Below are 18,934 nucleotides of genomic sequence, written 5' to 3' on the forward strand. Positions count from 1 at the left end.
GTTTAAAGTTAAATTTTGTGGAAATTTGAGTATGTAGTGCACTCGCTCAGCAATGCGATTTATCGAGTTTCCGCGGTTCTGGGATCTACTTTGACAGTGCATAGTTCATCGGCAGTTAACAACAGCCGACTGTCAGCCGCCTCGTCAAAAAAGTGCGGTCGTCGTGCAAACAGGCTTTCGGGCTTTCTTGCCCGAGAGCGAAAAGACGCCGCCGACTGAGGTGTCGCGCTGCTCGTCCGCCAGAGGCGCTGGCGTCGTCTCACGGCGGGTTGTGTTGTGCGGGGTCCAGGCTTGGCGTTAGTCGTCGGCAAACAGCCGGTGAGAACGGAAGTTTGGTGTACAGGTCGGCTCGCAGAAGGGCGCGCGCGCTCGCGATCATCGATACGTGAGGCATCTCCGTGCTCGAACCAAGGACTCGCCGCTCTGTTTCTGGAGTCGTAAGAGGCACAGACGCGACACCGAGGTAAGCGGCGGATGTAGGATGGCGGCTGCCACAGAACTGATAGAACCTTATGATAAAAAAGAAAGCAGTACAACTTTCAGTAAATCATCTCAAAAAAATACTAATGACAAAACCATGTCAATACGAAGGTGAAATTATCTGCCACATAAAACAGCCGTTTCCGACTTTCAGTCGTCGTTGCCAGGGTTTTTGGGAGCTCAATTTTTTTCGTTAAAACGATCGCGCTTGATTGTGTTGATCACCATGCTAGTACGTCCTTAATAAACTATCTAAGCTGCAATGTAGCTATATCGTTGAGTAGAGTAAAAGGTGATTATGTTGATACAAAATGTACTTGTTAATAACCAAACCATGTGAAATATCAAATGTTTTCTAGACTTTCTTTCTGAGGGGTATTACATTTCACGTTCAAATTGACGATACGAGTGACGTTCACATTAAATTAGCACATGACACGACAACGTGACATGAAAATTAAACTGATTTTCCTCTCATAGTGTTTCAGTGGAACATCTGATAGAAGTTGACATCGTTCAACACACCGCATGTATCGAATGAATTGTCACCAAATAAGTTTGTAGTGTCTATATTTCTATCACATATTATGTTCAAATTTGTGGTAAAATCCGATATTCTTACTTGTTTATAGCAACAGAAGCTTTGAATTATTTGTGGTCTCAATAATCACAATAACTGTTGTCAGATACACCGTAACCAGATCTCTGGCATTGTAAGAGAAGTGCTTTTTTTCTACCGGTCTCATTCATTTTTGACAATTTAGACGGGCTACCATTTCGAACACATCTTCTGTCGTCGCGTTTTAAGGTTTTCTCTGCTGTTTCTTACGTGCTGCTATTGAAATAGCAGCCTTTGAAACCTACAACATGGTTTTATGTGGTTCATGGGTATACTCGTAATCTCGTTTTCGTTAAATTGTCCTAATCACCACTACACAAAACACAAGTTGTGGCTCAGTTCGCTGTGAAAATGACCTTGAAATTTAGTGAGGGGACTTCGGTGACAGGTCTTTTTTTTAAAAAAAAAAAAAAGAAATCAATGCAATAACGTCCTTCGCAAGAGTCGAACATGATCGACTCCACAGACTCATGTCATGCCATTCTTTTCGGAAACATACTTCTCAGTAGCCTTCGAGGGAAGATGTATTCGTATCTTAAGACTACTAGTAAACGCTGCTTTCAAATCGGTTTCTGGAATTTGCTATGCAAATTTTTGCTAAATTTTAGACATCTCTCTTCACATGTATGCCAGTTTATATATATATTTTTTTCAAAATTTATACATTCTGCATCCAATGACAAAATACTGTTACTATTCGCGCTACTCAGTTTCGTAAGCGCTCAATGGAGTAAAGAAATTCGTCGTATAATATGCTACTCCTCTGTTTCAAATAACTATTTGTCTCTCTTGATGCGCCAGTTGTTTAGTACCATATTTGCAGAATATCCGATGGTTGGCTCTCGTTTCTTCTCTTTTCACCATGAGTAACTTAGTCTGTTACAGTATTTAATGACGCAGCAGCAAAAAACATAGTTTTGCCTGATTTGGACATATAAATATCTCTCATTGTGACGATTTCCAGATGGAATTCCTAGTTTACTTGGTATATATTTTCAATGGTGTATATGGAATAACCTTCTCCACAGAAGCACACAATAAGAAATTATGTAAAGTTGATCATGTTGCAGAAACCTCTTCAGAGACCTTAGAATTCTAACACGTCTACAGCACAATCCCCCAGCGGTATCTGTAGTGAACATTAAGAATGGAATTCACAACCACAACAAATACTAGAAGTATAAAAAATTTTTATCCAGATTGTTATTACTACTAGTCATTTTTTATTATAAGTGTACTATATCGCTACCTGAAGTGGCTGCCGCTACACGATAATAAATTACTTGACTGGTACCATATCTATGCTCTCCTTCATGATGGAAATTACACAACATAACGGGACAATGAAAGAAAGAAGCAGTCATGAAAATTACAAACACACGTGGCAGAACTTACGCATCATGAACAAGTCGGGTATTCACTTGATAAGGAACGAAACGTTTTGAGAATCATTACGTCGAATGACAAGCAGTTTGATAAATCAGTTGCAATTATGTTTTGATAATTAATATGTTGTTCCATCCATTTTCCACTTCCATTGTCTATGTAACACTCCTATACTGGAAGGCGCGAAGTGTGCGCTGCAACATTCTACAATCTTCTCGTTCCAACAGCAGCTCATATATTATCAAATGACAACCAGTCCCCTAAGTGGAAGTGACAGCTAGAGACAAAAACATGCCTAAAGACGGCTCACAAAGGATCACTAGCTCACCGTTAGCCAGGGAATTCCGCTTCCCGTGACAGATGAGTCACTGCAGCAACCTGTTAAGTCAGTAGCCTTACCCACATACCAAGTCCACAAGTATTTTATCCTGTAATTTGTTCTGTTTAAAAAATATTCTATCCAGTGTTATGCAGTCAAAAGAAAAGTTTAAGAAGTCGTAAGGAATGGATTCAGAACAAATTAGTGCACAGCTAGCGTCGAATCGAGCAGCTCATTTCTCCAGGCGAAAAATCATCTACAAATTTGGATTTAAATTGAAGAAAGGAAAAAAAGTACTTTCTTCTCAAAAGCAAGAAATATGACACAAAGATCGATCTGACATTTCAAAGAAGTACGAAGGCTATTCGGAGAGCAAGTCCACAGTGAAAATCAAAAATGTTTTCTTTGCAACAGTTTGCTACACCTTCCAGCTACTTCTCTGCATAGTCACCGCTCCGACGTAGACTCTTGTCGTAGCGTTGTACCAACTTTTCAATATATTCGTCTTAGAAGGCTGCTGCCCGTGTTTTCCACCACTTCTGTACGCTGGTCTGCAGTTCGTCGTCTATCTATCTGTCTATATCCGAATCCCTCGGTCCTCCCACCACTTTTCTTCCTCCACTTGCTGCCAGGTCACACCTCTCCTTTCTACAGATATTCTCACACCCATCTTCTTGGGCACCCTCTAGGTCTTTTCCCATCCATCTTTAGTTCTTCCATAATTTTGGAGAGTCTCTGCCCATGCATCCTCTTAACATGCCCATACCATCTTAATCTCTTTCTTTCAATTTCTTCTCTCATACTTTCTTGTTTAAGGTCCTTTTTAATCTCTGCATTCCTTACTCTGTCCATTCTTGTTTTTCCCTCAACCGCTCTGAGAAATATCATTTCCCCTGCTTGCAGTCTGCTCCAGTCCCTTTCTGTCATTGTCCATGTTTCTCCACCATAGGTGACAACAGGGATGTAATAATTCTTATACGAAAGGAGTTTTGCTCTTTCTGAAACTTCATTATTCCACATCAGGTGTTTTATTGTTTGGTAGAAATTGCCTCCCTTCTGTAACCTCCTATTAATTTCGTTAGTTATTCTTCCATCCATAGATATTTCACTCCCTAAATAAGTGACACTTTCTACCACTTTGAGGGGTTCTCCACTCAAGGTAATATTTCCGTTGATCCCTTTCTCTCTTCCAAATACCATTACTTCACTCTTAGCTTTAATTATTTTTAATCAATACCTTTTCATTATTTCCTTCCACGCATCAAGCTGTAACTGTACATCTACCTCTTTATCACCCCATATTACCATATCGTCTGCAAAAATCATCTTTTTGTCTTTTTCTTTTACTATATCTTTAACTGCCCTATTCATTCCCTCCAAACAACATTAAAAAGTGCAGGAGATAGAATTCTTCCTTGCTTAAGTCCTTGTCTTATTTCGAAGTATTCAGAGTTCCCCAATGGAGTTCTAATTCTATAATTGTGTTCTCTATACATTGTCTTTACAACATTAATGTATCCATCTTCTATATCTATCTTCTTCATTTCTTCCCAGAGTCTTCCCCCGTCAACTGAGTCATATGCCTTTTCTATGTCTATAAAAACCATTATCACCCTTTCGTTATACTACCAACTTTTTTCCATCAGTTGACGGATAGAAAATATCAGGTCGATCGTGCTTCTTCCTTTCCTAAACCCATGCTGTTCTTCACTCAGCTCCTTTTCTATCTTTTCACTTATTCGATTTAGTAAAATTCTTTCAAAAATCTTGGCTGTATGACTCATAAGGGTTATTCCTCTGTAGTTTTTACAAAGTCTTTTATTGCCTTTCTTGAAGATGGGAACAATGTCTCCTGTTCTGTAGTCGTCAGGTATTGTACTATTTCTCCACACACTTGATAGCACTCTATACAGCCACTGCATTCCCACTGGACCTGCTGCGCTTATCATGTCCACTGATACTTCATCAGGTCCTGGGACTTTCCCCCCATTCATCTTCTTCACAGCTTTTTCCATTTCTTCCCGTGTAATTTGTACTAATTCTGCTTCCCAACTTCTCTCAATTTCTCCATTGTTTGTTGTTTCCTCATGTCCCTGCTCCTCAGCGTTTAACAGCTTCTTAAAATGTTCTTTCCAGAGATCTTTTATATTCCCTGGATCTTCAATAATGGTACCGTCCTCTGTTTCCATCTTTACTTCAGAAGCCTTCCTTTTATTTTTCATCATTTTATAGAACATTATCTTATTGCTCTTCACATCTTGTTCAAGTTTTTTTGTAAACTCTTCCCATGCCTTTTTCTTTGCTGTTTCCACTATTTATTCGCACTTCTTCTTTTCTTCTATATATTTTTTATGATCTTCGTCATTTTTCGTTTTCCACCACTTTCTCCATGCTCCATTTTTTCTTCTAACTGCTTGGATTGTGGTATCATCCCACCAACTTGTCTGTCTTATTTTTTCCTTTCCAGACGTTCTGCCACATACTTTTTGCGCTGCTTCGACTAAACTGTCTTTGAATAAACTCGTCGTCTGTGCCAGAATGTTGTCTTCATAGCTAGCGGTTCATTTGAGCAGAGGTGAACATCAGAGGGAGCCAAGCCCAGGCCATTGTGGTGGGTGATCACCCACTTTCCATCGCAAACGCTGCAGGGGTGTCTTCATTTCCCCTGCAGTGTGCGTCCCAGAATATTGTCTGGAAGAAAGAAACGCACGACGTATACGTTATTTGGGGTTGCAAGAAATCAGGTAAAACCTTGCAGGGGCACACATATTTGGTAGGAGGCACTATTGTTCTAGGCATCTTCACAAACTCACTGTGTGCTCAGAACTGAAAAGAGCAACGTAATGCGATCGAAAGGCATACTAGAGGCACTGCCCAACACATCTGTGCAAAGCTTCATCGGATTTCCACTGTCTTTCCCATTTCGCGACCTATCGGACCTCACTTTCCGAACAGCTGCCGCATTTAAATTCATAGAGGCAGCTTCCTCCTAACGTAATATTAGAGGTGTAAAACTATCGTACTATTGTGACGGCCATCTCCATCTGGCTTGAAACAACCTTCGATTGATCGTTGGACTGTTAACTTCACGCATTTCGTGATAATTAAGCAATTCGCACGCTGTGTTGCGTGCTATTGACATGAGACGTGTCAACCTCTGCAACATACATCTACATCTACATTTATACTCCGCAAGCCACCAAACGGTGTGTGGCAGAGGGCACTTTACGTGCCACTGTCATTACCTCCCTTTCCTGTTCCAGTCGCGTATGGTTCGTGGGAAGAACGACTGCCGGAAAGCCTCCGTGCGCGCTCGAATCTCTCTAATTTTACATTCGTGATCTCCTCGGGAGGTAGAAGTAGGGGGAAGCAATATATTCTATACCTCATCCAGAAACGCACCCTCTCGAAACCTGGACAGCAAGCTACACCGCGATGCAGTGCGCTTCTCTTGCAGAGTCTGCCACTTGAGTTTGCTAAACATCTCCGTAACGCTATCACGCTTACCAAATAACCCTGTGACGGAACGCGCAGCTCTTCTTTGGATCTTCTCTATCTCCTCTGTCAACCCGACCCGGTACGGATCCCACAAAAAAATGACTCTGAACACTATGGGACTCAACTGCTGTGGTCATAAGTCCCCTAGAACTTAGAACTACTTAAACCTAACTAACCTAAGGACATCACACACATCCATGCCCGAGGCAGGATTCGAACCTGCGACGTTGCGGTCGTGCGGTTCCGTACTGTAGCCCCTTTAACCGCTCGGCCGCTCCGGCCGGCACGGATCCCACACTGATGAGCAATACTCAAGTATAGGTCGATCGAGTGTTTTGTAAGTCACCTCCTTTGTTGATGGACTACATTTTCTAAGGACTCTCCCAATGAATCTCAACCTGGCACTCGCCTTACCAACAATTAATTTTGTATGATCATTCCACTTCAGATCGTTCCGTACGCATACTCCCAGATATTTTACAGAAGTAACTGCTACCAGTTTTGTTCCGCTATCATATAATCATACAACAAAGGATCCTTCTTTCTATGTATTCGCAATACATTACATTTGTCTATGTTAAGGGTCAGTTGCCACTCCCTGCACCAATTGCCTGTCCGCTGCAGATCTTCCTGCATTTCGCTGCAATTTTCTAATGCTGCAACTTCTCTGTATACTACTGCAACATCAGCGAAAAGCCGCATGGAACTTCCGACACTACCTACTAGGTCATGATGTTAGAGCACATGTTTACCACTTTCAGAAAGTAAAGGCTCAAGAACACCAGATTTCGTATCTTGTATAGAGTTTGTGCAGTGATTTGCGCATAATAATTCTAACGTTGCTGCAGTGCGCACACAAACGTATTACTGACAGATAGACCTGCTCTAAATGTGTCCTTCATTTTAACAGTTTGAATATTTGGCTGTGAGAATCCAGATACACATGCTGTACATTTAGTTGCTTTCTGTGGGGTTTTGCAGCCCCAAAGAACCATAAAAAAGGTAACACCGTCTCTTCTTCCACCTAGGCTCCTTTATTCTTAAGTTAATCTATTGTTCAGCCATGAATAATTCAAATTGTTCAAATGGCTCTGAGCACTATGGGACTTCTGAGGTCATCAGTCCCCTAGTACTTAGAACTACTTAAACCTAACTAACCTACGGACATCACACACATCCATGCCCGAGGCAGGATTCGAACCTGCGACCGTAGCAGCAGCGCGGTTCCGGACTGAAGCGCCTAGAACCGCTCGGCCACTTCGGCCGACCATGAATAATTATTTTTGACGTTTTCAAGTATCACATGCGAAGACATGTGTCACCTTCATACGTCATGTTTCTAACACGTTTGCTCTGCTATGGAAAGGTCACATGCATGTCCCACAGGTACCACTTGAAAATCGCCACAATGGGAGAAACAAGCTAGTCGTGATTAAAGAATAAAATACTGCAGTATAAATTGTGTTATTCTTCTTCACACGGAGTTACATGGAAACAAAATTTTGGGTCAACATTTTGGCTGCAGTAGGTTGTTAATCGTCTTATAGGACCTGGCCATCTGCCAGATGCTAAGTCGAAGAGAATCTATTGCTTAGCTTGCGGTTCCGCCAGATGCAACACCCACGTCCGTCTTGGAGGGGGGGGGGGGGACAGCATTTTAGTATTATCGTGTACATAACCGCAGTCTGGTCGGACCACTTACGCGTTTCCCGAAATGAATTTCGCCGTACTCGACAAGAGATAGATCCATTGTCTGCAGCGTTTCTTCTGTGGCTGTATTACTTTTGTGATAGTAAAGAACAACCTTTAGCCACTAATTATGATTTTATTAAAATGAATTATGCCTTTCGAGCCCTGGGGGCTCATCTTCAAGTGCTTTGACAGTCTACTTCAACTTTACCTTTCGTTTAGTTCTGGGCCTGGTAAGATCACATTGTTGTGTTACAAAAAGCCACATTATGAAATATAAGTCTATAAAACCGATAAGTCGAATAGTAACTTATTGTTCGTAGTAGTAGGTATATGGGTCTGGAGAATGTTTATGTACACATACACACTTTCTATGAAACAGCACATTTGTAGAAGCATTTTGACACGGCATATTTTCGAACACAATTCAAAATAAGTCAAAGAATTTCGAACGTGAAGATGCTGCATTTTTACAAATATACAGATTTTATTTACAAGGTGTTAAATTATTATTTACGTAGATATCTTTAATAATATAAATATTTGTGAGTACGGTAAATGTGCCTACATCTTACGAAATGCTTACATTATGAAATACATATTGATTGAAATTGAAAGGAGGATATAAGATGAACATCAACAAAAGCAAAACAAGGATAATAGAATGTAGTCTAATTAAGTCGGGTGATGCTGAGGGAATTAGATTAGGAAATGAGACACTTAAAGTAGTAAAGGAGTTTTTCTATTTGGGGAGCAAAATAACTGATGATGGTCGAAGTAGAGAGGATATAAAATGTAGACTGGCAATGGCAAGGAAAGCGTTTCTGAAGAAGAGAAATTTGTCAACATCGAGTATAGATTTAAGTGTCAGGAAGTCATTTCTGAAAGTATTTGTATGGAGTGTAGCCATGTATGGATGTGAAACATGGACGATAAATAGTTTGGGCAAGAAGAGAATAGAAGCTTTCGAAATGTGGTGCTACAGAAGAATGCTGAAGATTAGATGGGTAGATCACATAACTAATGAGGAAGTATTGAATAGGATTGGGGAGAAGTGAAGTTTGTGGCACAGCTTGACCAGAAGAAGGGATCGGTTGGTAGGACATGTTCTGAGGCATCAAGGGATCACCAATTTAGTATTGGAGGGCAGCGTGGAGGGTAAAAATCGTAGAATGAGACCAAGAGATGAATACACTAAGCAGATTCAGAAGGATGTAGGTTGCAGTAGGTACTGGGAGATGAAAAAGCTTGCACAGGATAGAGTAGCATGGAGAGCTGCATCAAACCAGTCTCAGGACTGAAGACCACACCAACCAACCAACCATGAAATACATGTTTCTTTTTCTTCAGAACTGTTATTTTTTCTACAGAAATCAGTACCGGTATTTGACAATGTGACAATTTCATAAGATATAGGCACGTTTACCACATTTACAAATATTTGTATTATTAAAGATATCTATGTAAATAATAATTTAACACCATGTAAATAATATCTGCGTATCTGTAAAAATTCTTTATTTGTATTATTAAATATATCTATGTAAATAATAATTTAACACCATGTAAATAATATCTGCGAATTCGTAACAATTCTTTGACTTGTTTTGAATTGTGTTCGAAAATATGGCATGTCATAATGTTTCTGCAAATGTGCTGTTTAATAGTAAGTGTGTATTTTTACATAAACATTTCCCAGATTCAAACACCTACTACTACAAACAGCAAGTTACTTTTCGATTTATCATAATTTTATAAACTTACACTTCATAAAGTGGCATTTTGTAATACAAGAATGTGACCTTTCCAGACCCAGAACTAAACTAACAAAGCTCCTGAAGATGAGCCCCCAGGGCTCGAAATGCATCGGCATTTTAATAAAATCACGATTAGAGGCTGAAGGCGGTTGTTCTTTATTATTACGAGAATTAGATATTGTAGCGAAGGTACCAATTATGTAATGAGGCTGGGAGCTACCGACGTCTCATGGGCATGGTTAAAAGAAGGCGACCATTCAAGAGAAATATTCTGTGTATGTACTCCTTACTTACCACTGTTTGACTCTGAGGACCAGAACCATCACATACATGGTGGCCTTTCAATGTGTATGGAAAATTAATCGATATCAAGTTAACACTGAAAGGAATCGAAAAGTTATGTAACATTTTTCACTCCACGCAAACGAGATTTCGTTCAGCTATCACCATTTCTCAGTGGATCACAAACCCGAGAAGATTGCATGGATATGCTTCGTCTAACCAAAGCATTTAGGTTGTAAGACTCCACTAAACGTTGCAGTAGTGGACCAAACGAAAAAGGTTCACAACTTGGCAAGCACTCTGCTTCATGTGGGCTTAGCTGGAAGAGCTACAGTACTTGGCATGTATTGTGGTCTCCTCACTGGTCAATTAATAATGTTGCTTGTCTTTTACGCGATTTATATGGCCGGTATTTTCGTTTGAAATTTTAATTGCATGGATGTACTATCTTTTGGTTTTAATGTCATCGAAAGACGTAGGTGTGTACTGGTTACAGTACATTTATTCATAACTATATGTTATTTTAGATCTCATTTTATTTTTTGTGTTTACTTATGTTTAACACACTTTGAGCGGTTCGTCAGAAAAGCTTTTCTGATATTTCATGTGTATATATTGTTGACTCATCTTTTATGGTGCACTGCATCCTCGCGGGTTACTTAGTGTCCCCGTGTGGGGTTGTTTCGTGGCAGTACATGATATGTGGATGCATTCCGATATGAATATTGTTCAACACGAACAGGTTCTTGTAGGTGTTTTTCACATGTTCTACGTATGTTATGATCTCTGATTGGTCTTATATTTGGTCCTCTGACACGTCTTGGACATTCATTTTATGTATATGATATAACTATGCTGTTCAACTGTGCACAACTGAGCATTTTATATTTTGACACGACACATAGGTCATGTTCCTTTCGTTTGCTTGTTTATGAGGTGTTGTCTCCTTTATACATTCCTCACCTTCTGTAGTTACTTTGTCTTTCAGTAAGTTATTTCAGGGTTTTGCAGATAATGTACATCCGACTGGATAATAAAAATCATGGAATAATTATTTAAGTTGAAAACTAATATAATTTTACAATGTATAAAATGGAAATTCCTTATGGTATACTTCAGTTATATGAAAATGGATATATCTGTTCGTTTGATCAAATTTTTAATGTAAATTCACTTGTAGAGTCTTGTCCTTGATTCTCATTCTGTTTTTAATCTGTCTTTATGTTGCATGACTGATAAGTTGATAATGTTTTCGTTACTGTATTATGCATACAAGCCTGAAGATGGCGCACTGAAGCGCCGAAACTGGTAGCTACAAAATAAATAAACTCATAAAAACGTCTGTAGGTGTTTCATTTTCTCACAATATTTCTTATGTCCGAACATAGCGTTTTCCCGTATAACGCATCTTCTTCTTTTCTGTAATCGTCAAATGGTACTCTTCACGAATCCTACGTAATAAATGTATTTCCCTTTGTAGGCCATCTTCGCTCTCCGCCATAAATGTAGCGTTGCCGATATATAACAGGATATTCAAACGGAAATTTCTGTTAATTTTAATTCACAGTCAAAAATTTCATTCAGTTTTACGAGTTGCATCATCTAACTGTTGTTTGTCTAATTTCTTTGTTTTTGGTCCTATGCTGTGTTAGAGTATCATTTATATCTAAAATTACCGTCATGTATTTGCAAAGTCTGTTTCAAACTTTTGTTTTAATATCTCTCTTGTGCTCATAATGCTCCACAGTTTCTGTCAACATCATCAAATGCTGTAATGAAACACATAAGTGCTATATGGGTTTCCGTATTATACTCTGTTTTTGGATTATTTGTGTAATTATAAATACTCCTGCCCCTCCCCCCCTCCACCGATATGGCATTTGTTTTTTGCCTAATAAACCCTCAGATATAATTTTTAACCTCTTGTTTAGTATTCTCACACATGTCTTAATGAAGCCGGTTACAGAGTAAAATTCTTTTCTGCCATTCTAATGCTGTTAGGGTAATGTTTGTTCTGCATCGACAAGAATATCAAAATGGTTCAAATGGCTCTAAGCACTGTGGGACTTATCATCTGAGGTCATCAGTCCGCTATAGAACTACTTAAACCTAACTAACCTAAGGACATCACACACATCCATGCCCATGGCAGGATTCGAACCTGCGACCGTAGCAGCAGTGCAATTCCGGACTGAAGCGCCTAGAACCGCTCGGCCACAATGGCCGGCGAGAAGAATATCATTTATGTTGCTGCTTTACAGTTCATTGAATCGTTAGTCGTATGTTGATTATTGTTGTAGCCTTCTTGTGTAATTTTACTGTGTTACGTTTGAATCGCCTTCCTGTTCTTGTTCTTCTTCTCTCTGTAGATACATGATAATGATATTGACGCTGATAATATTTTCTCCACCGCCTGTTCGTTGTATTGATACATATCACGGTCGTGGGTAGTTCAACGTCTGAATTACACGTTTTTGTATGTCGGTTGATGCGATTCCGCTTTCTAGTCTTCTGCTTGTCTTGAGAACTTCGTGTAGTGTTCTTATGCCCAAGCAATCCTCTTCCAGTTGCGCTCCGCAACTTTGATATCTTTATATACACAACATTTCGTTGCAACTGAATTCGACTGTTTCATCCTAATTAGTTTCAGGCTTCCAACAGATGCGCCTAGAGAGTTCATGTTTCTGTTGGGTAGTGGCCGTTGATCGATATTCTGAGTATCCGCCTCTCTATTCTTAGTATCCTTGCCGAAAGTGTAGCACGTGTCAGCTATACCGATGTTGTGTACTCCAGCGCAGATCTTTCAGACACTCCTTAAGCATATGGACTAGTGTTTCGAAGGGTGCCCCGTTTATTCTGACTTTGGTTAGCCGAATTAACACGCCGGCACGGTAGCTCAGCGTGTTCGGTCAGAGGGTTAGCTGCCCTCTGTAATAAAAAAACTGAGTGCATGGATCAATAACGAACTTCAACGGGCGTCAGGGAAAGTCCGCCACGAAAAATTGCAACGAACTGTAACGAACAAAATGAGATCACAAAAAAAAAAATTAACACGAGTATTATATTCCATCCGCTGACTGCGTTGTCTTTGTGTCATGCCCTTGGCACTATGTCCTTCATCGTTGTTCCTGGGTATTCACGCCGCTGGCAGCCCAGAAATTGACCTGTGTGCTTTCCAGTACCTGTGATCTACTCGACCCTGTGATCTTATCGACGTGTAAAAATACGAGTTGACCTTCAAATGCTTGCATCAGTCGTTTCTTCGTTCGTATCAGTAGACGTACTGGGATGGTACCAAACAGGTACAAGTGGAAGGTTCAAATGACTCTATGGGACTTAACTTATGAGGTCATCAGTCCCCTAGAACTTGTTGTTGTTGTTGTGGTCTTCAGTCCTGAGACTGGTTTGATGCATCTCTCCATGCTACTCTACCCTGTGCAAGCTTCTTCATCTCCCAGTACGTACTGCAGCGTACATCCTTCTGAATCTGCTTAGTGTATTCATCTCTTGGTCTCCCTCTACGATTTTTACCCTCCACATTGCCCTCCAATGCTAAATTGGTGATCCCTTGAGGCCTCAGAACATGTCTTACCAACCGATCCCTTCCTCTAGTCAAGTTGTGCCACAAACTCCTTTTCTCCCCAATTCTGTTCAATACCTCCTCATTACTTATGTGATCTACCCATCTAATCTTCAGTATTCTTTTGTAGCACCACATTTCGAAAGCTTCTATTCTCTTCTTGTCTAAACTATTTATCGTCCATGTTTCACTTCCATACACGGCTACACTCCATACAAATACTTTCCGAAATGACTTCCTGACACTTAAATCTATACTCGATGTTAACAAATTTCTCTTCTTCAGAAATGCTTTCCTTGCCATTGCCAGTCTACATTTTATATCCTCTCTACGTCCACCATAATCAGTTATTTTGCTCCCCAAATAGAAAAACTCTTTCACTACTTTAAGTGTCTCATTTCCTAATCTAATTCCCTCAGCATCACCCGACTTAATTCTACTACATTCCATCATCCTCGTTTTGCTTTTGTTGATGTTCGTCTTATACCCTCCTTTCAAGACACTGTCCATTCCGTTCTACTGCTCTTCCAAGTCCTTTGCAGTTTCTGATAGAATTACAATGTCATCGGCGAACCTCAAAGTTTGTATTTCTTCTCCATGGATCTTAATGCGTACTCCGAACTTTGCTTTTGTTTCCTTTACTGCTTGCTCAATATACAGACTGAATAGCATCGGGGAGAGGCTACAACACTGTCTCACTCCCTTCCCAACCACTGCTTCCCTTTCATGTCCCTTGACTCTTGTAACTGCCATCTGCTTTCTATACTAATTGTAAATAGCGTTTCGCTCTCAGTATTTTACCCCTGCCACCTTCAGAATTTGAAAGAGAGTATTCCAGTCAACATTGTCAAAAGCTAAATCTACAAATGCTAGAAACGTAGGTTTGCCTTTCCTTAATCTTTCTTCTAAGATAAGTCGTAGGGCCAGTATTGCCTCACGTGTTCCAACATTTCTGCGGAATCCAAACTGATCTTCCCCGAGGTCGGCTTCTACCAGTTTTTCGATTCGTCTGTAAAGAATTCGCGTTAGTATTTTGCAGCTGTGACTTATTAAACTGATTATTCGGTAATTTTCACATATGTCAACACCTGTTAACACCCTAGAACTTAAAACTACTTAAACTTAACTAACCTAAGGACATCACACACATCCATGCCCAAGGCAGGATTCGCACCTGCGACCGTAGCGGTCGCGCGGCTCCAGACTGTAGCGCTTAGAGCCGCTCGGCCACTTCGGCCGGCGAAGATACAAAGTTTAGGGAAACCGACCGGGTAGCAGGATATGAGTTTCTCGGGACTACCAGCGGCAGCAACTGTGGTTTCACCCACCCGTTGGTAGTCGCATTTGGTACACTTCCAACAAGGGCCCAGCGTCGGAAGACTGGGCTACAACAGCTTCGCACAGTGCCTAACTGTTAAGTCTGGCGCGCATCGTGACGTCATCAGTAGCGGCGGCCGCTCCCCTGGTGGTCCCACAGCCAGAGTTGCTGACCTGCGGGCTGGTGCTCGTGGCCACCACGCGCGACCGGCCGCTGGCGAGGAAAGTCTGGTGTGCGCCGCGCTGTGGCACACTTTTGCAATCGCAGCCGACTGTCTGTTTCTCCCTCTCTCTTCCTCTCGCACTGTGCCTCCGTATTTGTATCTCAGTTCCATTCCACCCGACCAGCTCGAAGCAGCTGATCTGTGGCAGATATACAATTCACCGCACTCTGCTTCATAAGTGGTGATAATGGAAACGTTTCACCTGATGGGTAGACATGAGGGTGATAACCGTGGAACGAAAAACAGGAAGATTAGCATTTAAAGTCACATCTATATCAACACTCCACAAACCACCTGTCAATGGGGAAGGATACTTCTGGTATCACTTCCTGATCCCCCCATCCCCTTCCATGTCCCATTTCCGAATGGGGCCTAGGGAGAGTGATAGTCGGTAAACCTCTGTATTAGTTCCAGTTTCTACATCTACATCTACGTCTACATCCATACTCCGCAAGCCACCCGACGGTGTGTGGCGGGGGCTACCTTGAGTACCTCTATCGGTTCTATTCAAGTCTCGTATTGTTCGTGGAAAGAAGGATTGTCGGTATGCTTCTGTGTGGGCTCTAATCTCTCTGATTTTATCCTCATGGTCTCTTCGCGAGATATACGTAGGAGGGAGCAATTACTGCTTGACTCCTCGGTGAAGGTATGTTCTCGAAAATTCAACAAAAGCCCGTACCGAGCTACTGAGCGTCTCTCCCGCAGAGTCTTCCACTGGAGTTTATCTGTCATCTCCGTAACGCTTTCGCGATTACTAAATGATCCTGTAACGAAGCGCGCTGCTCTCTGTTGGATCTTCTCTATCTCTTCTATCAACCCTGTCGGCTACAGATCCCACACTGCTGAGCAGTATTCAAGCAGTGGGCGAACAAGCTTACTGTAGCCTACTTCCTTTGTTTTCGGATTGCATTTCCTTAGGATTCTTCCAATGAATCTGAGTCTGGCATCTGCTTTACCGACGATCAACTTTATATGATCATTCCATTTTAAATCACTCCTAATGCGTACTCCCAGATAATTTATGGAATTAACTCCTTCCAACTGCTGACCTGATATATTGTAGCTAAATGATAACGGATCTATCTTTCTATGTATTCGCAGTACATTACACTTGTCTACATTGAGATTCAATTGCCATTCCCTGCACCATGCGTCAATTCGCTGCAGATCCTCCTGCACTTTGGTAGAATTTTCCATTGTTACAACCTCTCGATATACCACAGCATCATCTGCAAAAAGCCTCAGTGAACTTCCGATGTCATCCACAAGATCATTTATGTATATTGTGAATAGCAACGGTCCCACGACACTCCCCTGATGCACACCTGAAATCACTCTTACTTCGGAAGGCTTCTCTCCATTGGGAATGACATGCTGCGTTCTGTTATCTAGGAACTCTTCAATCGAATCACACAATTGGTCTGATATTCCATATGCTCTTAGTATGTTCATTAAACGACTGTGGGGAACTGTATCGAACGCCTTGCGGAAGTCACGAAACACGGCATCTATCTGGGAACCCGTGTGTATGGTCCTCTGAGTCTCGTGGACGAATAGCACGAGCGTCTTTTTCGAAACCCATGCTGATTCCTACAGAGTAGATTTCTAGTCTCCAGAAAAGTCGTTATACTCGAACATAATACGTGTTCCAAAATTCTACAACAGATAGACGTTAGAGATATAGGTCTATAGTTCTGCACATCCGTTCGACGTCCCTTCTTGAAAACGGGGATGAGTTGCGCCCTTTTCCAATCCTTTGGAACGCTTCGCTCTTCTAGAAACCTACGGTACACCGCTGCAAGAAGAGGGGCAAGTTGCTTCGCGTACTCTGTGTAAAATCGAACTGGTATCCCATCAGGTCCAGCGGCCTTTCCTCTTTTGAGCGATTTTAATTGTTTCTGTATCCCTTTGTCGTCTATTTCGATATCTACCATTTTGTCATCTACAACTACAGTGCAGTCTTCCTCTGTGAAACAGCTTTGGAAAAAGACATTTAGTATTTCGGCCTTTAGTCTGTCATCCTCTGTTTCAGTACCATTTTGGTCACAGAGTGTCTGGACATTTTGTTTTGATGCACCTACCGCTTTGACATAAGACCAAAATTTCTTAGGATTTTCTGCCAAGTCAGAACTCGGTTTTTCTCGTTGTGGTCATTTCTCGAGACTCATGTGGGAGGAAGCAGTATGTTGTCCGACTCTTCCCCGAACGTATTCCCTCGGAATCTCAACGGTAAACAACTACGACTCTCTTGTAGCGTCTGTCACAGGAATTTGTTGAGCATCTCCGTAAAGTGCTCGCGCCGACTAAACGATCCCTTTGCATGATACTTGCTTTCCGCAAAGCCTTGGCAGGCATCCTCAGTTTGAAAACTGTGCTTGTGGAAATTTAATGAAAGACCCCTACGAGCGTTTGAATGAGCAAACATCACTACACAACATTTGTGCTTATTGGTTAACTTTAAGTTGAAAGTTTGAATAACTTACTTGGAGCGCTGCAGTCTGAAACCGCAAGACCGCTACGGTCGCAGGTTCGAATCCTGCCTCGGGCATGGATGTTCGTGATGTCCTTAGGTTAGTTAGGTTTAACTAGTTCTAAGTTCTAGGGGACTAATGACCTCAGCAGTTGAGTTCCATAGTGCTCAGAGCCATTTTTGAACTTACTTGGAATGGTAACAGAAATATGGCGTTGCTGTGAGAAACCGACTTACGAATTTTATATAACAACAACATTTATTTAATAAAAATCACGAAAAATCCTCCCTGATCACTCACTTTACTGAACAGTACAATTATATGGAATACTGGCCCATCATCAGTAATACAAAATAAAAATAGCAATTTTATCCAACATGACTATCTCTCCTCACTAAGATGACTGTAGAGCCATCACGCAGAGCATCTATACTCACCAGAGTCTCAGCAGGGAATGCCTAACATCTCCCATCGTCTGGCGTCCACACACGGTGGCCGGAAGGGCTCAGAGAGTCTGCACAGCGGCTATTTGGCAACCTAACGGAAGCTGCTAACGCTCGGGGGACTTCTGGTCCAGTGCAGCCGCACTCTACTTAATATAACAGTTGCCAAACTGCAGCTCCACATTCAGAGAACCCACAGTAGATAGCCCACGCATACGTCAGCAGACGACCCGCATTCACACTTGCAGATTATACTAAGAGTGATAATATAACATAATTCCGAATAATAAATCTTATATTGCTCTTCTCTGAGTGTCAGAAGGGCACCCAGCTGTGTTCTAAGACTATTGCGTCAAGCCATGTAGTGGTTCACATGGAGCCGTTACACCGTGACGAAACGCACCGCTCTTCATTAGATCGTGTCATATCTGGTAAGGATCCGATACTGATGATCAATACTCAAGAATCTGTCGAATAACTGATTTGTACACCACTTCTTTTGCAGATGAAGTACATTTCCTTAAGATTCTTCCTGCGAATCTCTGTGTACCATGTGGTTTTCCTACTGTTTGTTTTAGTTATTATACATCTACATCTATATCGTTGTTGTTGTTGTGGTCTTCATTCCAGAGACTGGTTTGATGCAGCTCTCCACGCTACTCTATCCTGTGCAAGCTTCTTTATCTCCGAGTAACCAGTGCAACCTACATCCTTCTGAATCTGCTTAGCGTATTCATCTCTTGGTCTCCCTCTACGATATTTACCCTCCACACTGTACCTCCAATACCAAACAGGTGACCCCTTGATGCCTCAGAGCGTGTCCTACCAACCGATCCCTTCTTTTAGTCAGGTTGTGCCAAAAAAATCCT

The 18,934-nt window shown here is 41.4% G+C and overlaps 1 protein-coding gene across 1 annotated transcript in view; it reads left to right on the forward strand.

Annotated features, from left to right (window-relative positions):
- The first annotated feature begins 313 nt into the window (after positions 1 to 313).
- LOC124544740 (endoglucanase E-4-like) overlaps positions 314 to 18,934 on the forward strand; it is a 383,436-nt gene continuing 364,815 nt past the window's right edge. Inside the window, exon 1 of the mRNA XM_047123399.1 lies at positions 314 to 463. The gene's annotated coding sequence lies outside the window, so the exon portion shown is untranslated. The remainder of the gene's footprint in view (positions 464 to 18,934) is intronic.

The sequence above is a fragment of the Schistocerca americana genome, chromosome 8 (genome assembly GCF_021461395.2).
Source record: "Schistocerca americana isolate TAMUIC-IGC-003095 chromosome 8, iqSchAmer2.1, whole genome shotgun sequence".
Classification (NCBI taxonomy): Eukaryota; Metazoa; Arthropoda; class Insecta; order Orthoptera; family Acrididae; genus Schistocerca; species Schistocerca americana.